This window comes from Hipposideros armiger, unplaced genomic scaffold (genome assembly GCF_001890085.2).
Source record: "Hipposideros armiger isolate ML-2016 unplaced genomic scaffold, ASM189008v1 scaffold_1538, whole genome shotgun sequence".
Classification (NCBI taxonomy): domain Eukaryota; kingdom Metazoa; phylum Chordata; class Mammalia; order Chiroptera; family Hipposideridae; genus Hipposideros; species Hipposideros armiger.
Genome location: NW_017732888.1, coordinates 68,269 through 76,388, shown reverse-complemented (window position 1 = coordinate 76,388; position 8,120 = coordinate 68,269).

The following is an 8,120-nucleotide window of genomic DNA, read 5'->3' as shown; positions in this document are numbered from 1 at the left end:
TCCCCCAATTCCCCAATAAAAATCTTTAAAAATAAATAAATAAGAAAGAAGACAGCTTTTCATTATTTATTTAGCCAGAATGTATAGTTCATGAAATCTGTGGGTTGCAGATAGGGTTTCCATGGAAACTGTAATATACCAAAGAATGCCTGGCTCCACTGGCAGATTTGCTGTTACCCATCACCAGCCATGGTAATGTTTGCAAATCCCACCATTTTAACTGTAAAAGTAATTTTCATGGTAGATGAATTTTGTCTATCTTCTCACAACTCTGGAAATCTAAGGTCAAACAAAAGAGACGCATATGTGTTTCAGTGTATTTCTACAGATTTTAAGATGAATTTTAGTTTTCATTTTGTGTTTTCTATTTTGGTTTTCATCAAGTTAAACTCTAGTATGGATTTCTTTTGAACCTACAATTGATAAGCTCCAGCCACTTTATAATTTGGGGTGGTCCCAGGAATCAGGAACCACAGTCCCTAGGGGTTTATTTTTATTTAGAAAACAGATTAAAGGCTTACAGCTGATAGATCTCCTTAAATTTTTTTACCTTCTACAATAATTAGAAACTGTTTCTTTTCACATAAGTTAAACCCCAGAAATTACTTTTCAAAGGCTTCTTAGGAAACTCCTTATCTAAGTGTATCCTGCAGAAAAAAAATTTTTTGTAGATTTCTGGATGTAACCGACTATTGCATACCTACCCTTTGTCGTTTTTTATTCTAAGTGACAAGTATTGAATATATTCTTCTAGATATAAGGAGATATAAGGCTGAAAGACTGATTTCATGTTAAATATTATAAAATTGATAAATATCAGAGTCAACGGAGGAAGGAATGACTATCAGTTGAGAGGGGAAAGCAAAGGGTCAGTTTCTTTGGTCATTGTCAACCCATTTAAAATATTCCAATTTAGAGAGCTATCCCTAGAAAACTGACAAGTAGGTTAGTTCTTTCCTTTAACCACCACTATTCCCTCCTCCTCTCTGAGCACAAAGTAAAAGTAATATGCAATTCTTAGTTAGCTAGTTATTTAGTTAATTAGTTAGTTTTGAATCAGGATCTGAGGCTTGAGCAACAAGAAGGATGGAGTTGTCATCAACCGAAAGAACAGAAACTTCCAGGGGAGCAAACTTGGGGAAAGTTTAAAACTCTGTTTGGGACACATGAGGATATTTATTAGTCATCTAAGTAAAGGTAGTCTGTAGATTTCTGAGTCTGTGCAAAGTCTGGGAAAGAGATGAGTAAACTTTGAAAACAGAAATGCACTATTGGGAGACTCCTCCATTAAGGGTCAAAGAAAGGGAACCAACCAGAAAAGGAGACAGAAGCAGAGCCATGTCCCTGCACAACTCCGGGAGACACCATTTGTATTTTTGTCTGGCTCTTGGAATTGTGCAATCAGTGGCCCATCTGAGAAAGTGTCATCAGTGAGGTAGGATAAATAAGAGCTTGACATCCTAGAAGCTAAGTGGGATAAAGTATGACAGAGTAGAAAATTACTAATCATGAAAAGAAGTTAAGTGTGATGTAGGCTGAGATTAGACCATCGTCGTGTGCACTGTACGTCCTTGATAACTTTGACAAGAGCAGTTTTCACTGATCAGTGGGGGCAAAAGCCTGACTAGAATAAACTAAAGAGAAATGGGAGAATTAGAAACTGGGGATATAGATCATTTTAAAGTTATTTGTTGTTGTTTTATTTTAAAAAGAGGAGAGAAATATGGCAGTAGCTGGTCAAGTGGGCCAAAAGAATGTTGTTGTTTTTCTAAATTATATGATTGGAGAGGTAATAGCAATTTTTCCAGTAAGGAAAGATTGGTGATGCAAGAGGGAAGAGGGGGAAAATGCTAGAGTGATGTCTTTGACATAGCAAATATGGTACACAAATACAGTGATAGGCCTTAAATAGAAGCGTTAGCTAAAGAAGACAGTCATAGGATATTAGGACAAAAGCAGGTTGATAGATGGACATGGACATGGGCGTCTGAATGCTTTCTGAGGTGTCACAGGTTGGGCTCTCTGGCAGCAAAACTGAGATGGACTTTGGAATGCTGAATATTTATTAGGGATCAACACCTATGGAGGAGAAGAAGGAAACAGGATTCCATGGAAGAAAAAAATCAAACCAGAGTGAAGGCCTGACCAAGCCTTAACCAACCCCAGAGAGCTCTGGATTTGTCCCTCTGTGCCTTTCTGCCACCACCACACACATCCTCATAAACAGACACTGGACTTAGGGGTCCTCTGGAAGTGTGTGTCCTCTTGGGCTCTTGCTAGGGGAGGTGGACTTGGGAGGAGCTAACTGCAGGAGGATACCTGTTGACAGCTCTCCCTCCCGGCAGCCTCGGGTTAATGGCTCTTTCCTTAAAGAGGGGTGTGGGTGACACATCTCTAAGTCCGCCAAATAGAATCGTTTTCATTTTCTTTGTACAAAGAGGCGAGCAAAACTGATACTCAGGAATGAGGACAGTGAAATTGGGGTTTGGGAAAATGGAGGACTGAAAGGTAGAAGAAGGGTATGAAATTGTCACCAAGGTGAGTGACCAGTGAATGGACTAGAGAAATATACTGCATTTCCAGGCAGTTTTAAAGGTCCATTTTAGGTTTAGTAGTCATGAATTTTAAGTGATATTAAACAGCATGGTGGTATGGTTTCCTCCAATCACATTCAACTCTGCATGTGTTGATACAGGAACAGAGTGAAAGAGAGAAGACGAACTGAGAAATCAAACAGTTAATAGGGGGCCAGGTCGAGGAACTTGCAGCCATTTAAGAACATTTTCACTCATTCTGAATGAGATGGGAAGCCATTTCAGGATTGCTTGTTTTAGTCCTTTTGATTTTGAAAAATTATATATATATATATATATATGAAATTGTGTAGAACATGAATGCACAGCTCAATAAATTATCACAAAGTGATCACCCATATAAACCTATCCAGGTTAAGAAATAGAGCATGGCCGACACTGTAGAAGCCCCCCTCTTGCGTCTCCCAATTGGTATCACCTTCTCCCTAATGGTATTGACATTTATGGTAATTCCTTTCCTGCTGGTTTTTCACTTGTGCTATCAAAGCTTGTTGTATCCCTAAAAATTAAAGATTAAGTTAGCTGGTATTTACTTTTCCTCTTTTATCTTTTCATAAATGGAATTAAGACTACACACACACACACACACACACACACACACACACACACACACACACACACCCGCGCGCACGCGCGCTTTGGGTCTGGCACTTTTGTTCTCCATTATGTTTTTGAGATTCATTCGTGTTGCATTTGTAAGTTCAGCCAACTACAAGATCAAACTTAGGTTTGGTTTTCAGAAATTTTAACCCAGCAACTACAGGAGATCATTATGTGGAGGGAGTTGTTTTTGTTTATTTCTGGATAATACAGAAGTTATCTGGGTCTTACCCACGTTGGGAGATGGGAATTTAAAGCCCTGAGCTCATCTTTCTCCAAACTCTCCAGTACACTTAAAATCCTTTGGTGACCCAATGTGAAATCCTTATACTTTATTCCCACGATAGTGTTTTATGGTAGCAACTACGTGATCACTTAAAATTTTGTCTTCTGTAGAGACTAGCTGTTTCATGGACCACTGTGCCATGGACTATTTGTGTTTTATTTACCATAACAATGGAGTCAAGGATCGTTTTAAATCTAGTCAGATAGAAAAACAACTCCAGATTCCTATCTTTAAAATTCTATTGCGTTTATTCTAATGCACTTCCATTATCAAAAACTCTTACCAGTCAAGGTTCAGTCAGGGAAATAGAACCATTAAAATTATTATGTGAACAAGAAGTTTACTATAGGAACTGGGACATATACAAATGTGGGACGAGTTGGAAAAGATGAGACAGGAAGAGGAGAGGTAAGGAATCTCACAAGTCACTAACTTGACAGTGGGTGGGTAGGGAGGAGCATGCAGGCAAGGCCAAGCTGCGTCTGCCTGGTCACAAAAGTGGGACCATGAAGAGAGGATTTGTGGAGAGGCCTGTGAAAGTCGCCACCTCTGAGGAAACTGCAATAAGACACTTGGTGTTCAGCAGCACCAGGGACTGGATGGAGCTGGAAGCTGGGGCCTTCCTCTGTGGCTCTCCCGGTGTCTGAGATCAGGGGCTTCCAGGAGTACTGACGCCTCCCTCACTTCCACTTGTACAATCTTATGATCAAGGGGGCCCCCCTTTGATCCAGAACCATACAGAACAAGCGGTCCTGGAAAATACATTCCCAGGCTTAGATAGGAATGGTTGTACCAAGCTGACAAGTTCAGGAGATTCTGTTTACGTGATGAACGATACTGATTTTCACATATTGAACTGTTCTAGAATAAACCCTATTTGGCAGTGTTATAATATCCTTTTTTCTAATATTTGCTGAATTCATGTTGCTAATTCACTTTGTAAGTAGTATTTTTATATCTTAGATATAAGATACATATGAGATCTGCCTATAATTTTCCTTTCTTGTAATGTCCCTTTTAGATTTTGACATCAAGTTTATATTGGCCTTATAGAATTAGGTCGTGCTGCTGCTTCTTTTTCTATTTCCTGGTAAAATTTAAGAAAAATTATATTTTTTTCCCAAAAATATTTAGAATTCCCTAGTAAAGCTATCTGGGCCTGAAGTGTTCTCTGTAGATTCTTTTCTTTTTTAATATGGATTCTATTTAAGTAGCTAAAAAACTACTCTGATATTTTATTTTTCTGTCCATTTTTATATTTATTTTCCTGAAAATTTGTCTATTTCATCTACTTTAAAAAAAAATTTTTGGCATAAAATTGTTCATTATATCCTTTTGTTTCCCTAATATTAGCATTACAGTTATTTTAACTATATGAATATAATGTTCAAGCAGATTTCTTTATAATATCATATTAAATTTGAAAAAGTAGAATCACTAGGATCAAAGGCTAGTAAAAGACTCTTTGTCCATTTTACTAAATTACCTTCTATAATATTTGATATTAATCTGTAGTATAAAAAAAATGGATTTTTTTTGTAGCCTTGGCCATACTTAATAATCACGTCCTTTTTTATCCATTTTTTGCCAATTTGGTAAGCTGAAAATAGTATTCTTCTACTTAATTTTATTTGCATTTCTTTACATTTACTTAAATGCTGAGATTTCTTTTTCCAAGGTTTTATTGGTCATATATATTTCTTTGTGAATTGACTGACCACATCCTATGAGTTCCATATTGATTTAAAGACTAAGCAGGCAAATGCTACAAAAAGGAAAAGAAAGTCAAACTCCTTCACTATGACTAATGACCAAAGAGTGTTACTAATAGGATGATATTGTTAATTTAAAATAGTACAAGTTGTACATTGTTTATGCGTATGTATGCAACAAAATTTTGCAGCTACTTTACATAATTCTTCTCTGCTTACTTGAATTGTGGAGATCTATTTTTATGCATAATTTTCAAGGTAAAACAAAAGCCTACATGTAAATGTTTACCAAATTATCATGTAAATTAGTATCATCAGTATGATACCAAATTGCCTCTTGAAACAAAATTGCTTCTACTATAATAAACTAATAAAGATGCAACAGATGCATTAAACAGATCTTAGAAGTCTAAGTTGTTGCTAAAAATATTCAAAACAAATTCCTAAAATTGGCAAAATACAGCATCAGATATACCATCAGTTTTTGATTGGTATTAAGTTTTGATTGATATTAAGAGTGAATAATGTTGACAACCCGAAGTGTATATTAATTTTAAAAACAATTTATAATTTCTTACTAATTACTTGGCATTGATTTTTAAAACAACTGACGTACAACTAATTTAAAAAGCAAACCACATTTTCAATGGAATACTTTAATAGGTACAGTAATGCTGTGAAGTATTAACTGATGGAGTAAAGTGAAACTCTTGGGAATATTGTAGCTTCATTGTGTAACTGCTATAACAAGTACTGTTATTATGGAAGTAAAAATTCTAAGTGGAAAAATAGAAATATCATTGAATTAACCTTGAATTATTTAATTATTTTCAAGTATGTGTGTGTGTGTGTGTGTGTGTGTGTGTGTGTGTGTGTGTGTGTGTTCTTATATCAAGTGCTGGTAAATTTCTAGCAAAATTTCTCATCACTAATGTCTCCTTAAATGTAAATGTAATAGTTGTATTTTCTTAGTTTGTTGTAACACTACTTTTTCTAGTCCTAATTCCAACTTTTGACAATCTTGCAGTTTATCATTGCTGTGTGAGGCAGCCTAGAATGGTAGTTCCAAGCTCATGTCCTAGAATCAAACAACTGTATTCAGTATGACTTCATCATTTCTAGCTCTAAGAAATTAGATAGCCCTTAACTGCTACAAGGCTTCACCATCTTCCTTTATAAAACTATAACAATAGTATTCACTACTTCACAAAATTGTTGTTAGGATTAAAAGATAGAAACCACACAGAATATATCCATTTTCAGGGGCTGACACCTTACCTAGTTACTCAGACACTAAACCTGAGCCATTCTAGGTGCCTTCCCTTCTTTATCCTACTCAATAACATTGCAAGTCCTGTCGATTCGTGTTCCTGAAATTTATGTCATCTAAAATCATTTCAACCACGAGTAAATTTTCATCATTACTCTCCTGTGTTGTTTTCATCAGTAATTTTCTAATTTGCCTTCTTCCATTTTCTCCCTTCAACTCATTCTCCCAGATGGTGATATTTCCAAAATATAAAACTAACAGTATCACTAACCCAGTGTGAAGCCATGGGGTGAGGGTTCCCCACGTAGGCCCCCAAAGCCACCTGTCATTTGGCCTTCGGCTCCTTTCTAGCTTCTGGAATGAGTTTCCTCCATTCTACATTCCCACACCCTCTACATTCACACCCATCTACCCGTTTGGTTCGAAACATGCCGAGCTGTTTCACAGTTCCACAGCTTTTATCAGGCTTACCCCCTATTTTTGAAGAACCAGCACCAGGGTCATGTGCTTGGTGAATTCTTCCCTATCTTCTTCCCCCCTCCATGCCTCCTAAGGTAGAATTAACCTCTCTCACCTCCACGTCCCCACTACACTCTGTGCAGACAGGTCCTTGTATGCTAGCACTTGGTGCGCTTGTGAGCATATTTCCTACTATTGCACTCTAAGGCTTGTATCTTCAGCATCAAATTCATGATTGATAAAAAGCACAAAATATGTTTTTATTGAATAAATGAGTAGATGCAAGTTCAATGGCTCTCTAACCTCAATTTCACTAAGGTGATTAATCAAAAGAAATATTAACAGCAAATGATATGCACTTCCCTGTCAGTTGCTACAAAAGATTTACAGCGTTGTGCTTTTATTACTTTTTTCATATTTACAAGTAAACCTAGTGCATGACCTCAAATGGCTTCCTCACCCTGAAGCTCTCTTACACAACAGAGAAAACCTGGAGGGGAATGTAAATATCTCCTAGAATACTAAGTGTTTTCTTCTTATTCTTTAGTTTTAAATTCCCTGGAAACCTTATTATATATACACATATAACATACAGTATTCTTTGCTATCTATAAGGTTAGCTCTCTAAAAGATATCTTTATGGATACAGTAGAATGGATACCAGCTTTTTTGATAACCAATATAGAGATCGACCCAAAAAACCCTATAGTAGCTTTATCAATCTTAATAAAGAATGATAGCCATATTTTGATATCTAAATTCTAAATTTTTAAGCAAATTTTATTATCTTGAGAGAAAAGATGACTAATTTTGATGTTCTAAAATGCTATCATTTCACATTAGCATTGAATCCATTTTCTATTGATCTCTCTGACCCACTTCTGAGGCACAACTGACCTGGAAATGTGTGCCAAAATAGACTGTTAATACCCTGAGAAATACTATCAAGTTATTAAGTAAAAAGAATTATCAGGGGCCGGCCGAGTGGCGTGATGGTTGAGAACTGGCTTGGGACGCCAGAGGGCCCCGGTTCGGATCCCACATATGAGGGCCGGTGACGCTGCTCTCCACAGCTGAGATGCTGAACAGCAGCTCAACCTGGAGCTGGGTTGCCATGAGTCACCGGCAACGGCGTAAGCTGCAGCCCCTGTGGCAGTGGGTTGCCATGGGCTACCATGTGTAGCCAGCAGCCAGCGTGA